Consider the following 851-nt stretch of genomic DNA (forward strand, 5'->3'; position numbering starts at 1 on the left):
TTTCAGATTCTCAGAATATTTTTTTAATTCCTGAAATGCAGGAATGAATGAGGAGCATGCTAACCAAATTAAAGTGGGGAGGGGGGTAATGGGTTGAAAAGAAGGGAGAGGTAAAGCAAAGCAAAAACATCAGAGAGAAATTTCCAAACTATACTGCAAAAGTTGATTAACCCATAAGAACCCTATAGTGACATCAGTGTAACAGAAAATAGCAGAAATGGTTTCTGTGGTCCACTTGGTTTGTGGTCAAATACACATCATTTTATTTTGAAGAAAAACTGGATCTGGGTTCTTATGGGTTAAAGCGTAACTTCATAAATGTCCTAAAAGTGTGCTTACAAAAGAGCTGCACTCGTGTGCACAACCGCACACAACTACACACACACAGCTATGTGGTTCTTTTATTAGTTTATAAAGGTTTAAATGGAACTGGCCCCTCATTTTTATCAGATTTACTCTTAGTTTATGACCCTCCCAGAGCCCTCAGGTCCGCAGGTGCAGGTCTGCTGGGGGTCCCAAAAGTCAGAACTAAAACCCACAGCGGGGCCTCATTTCAGCACTGGGGGGCCTCATCTGCCTGAGGACGTGAGGGCTTCACCCACTGTGGAGGTTTTTAAGAAAAAACTTCAAACCCATCTTTTTAGTAAAGATGTAGTTTTTACTTGTCCACATGTTTTCATTGGGTTTCATAAATCTTAGTAGCAAATAATTCGATTTATTTTTATTGTACTTGTGGGATGTGTATGTGCTGGGTTTCTATGTGTTTTTATTTGTTTCATTTTATTATTATTATTATTATTATTATCATTAGTATGTTTTCTATTTTAACTACTATTTATATCTTACTATTA

The sequence above is a fragment of the Oryzias latipes genome, chromosome 13 (genome assembly GCF_002234675.1).
Source record: "Oryzias latipes chromosome 13, ASM223467v1".
NCBI lineage: Eukaryota > Metazoa > Chordata > Actinopteri > Beloniformes > Adrianichthyidae > Oryzias > Oryzias latipes.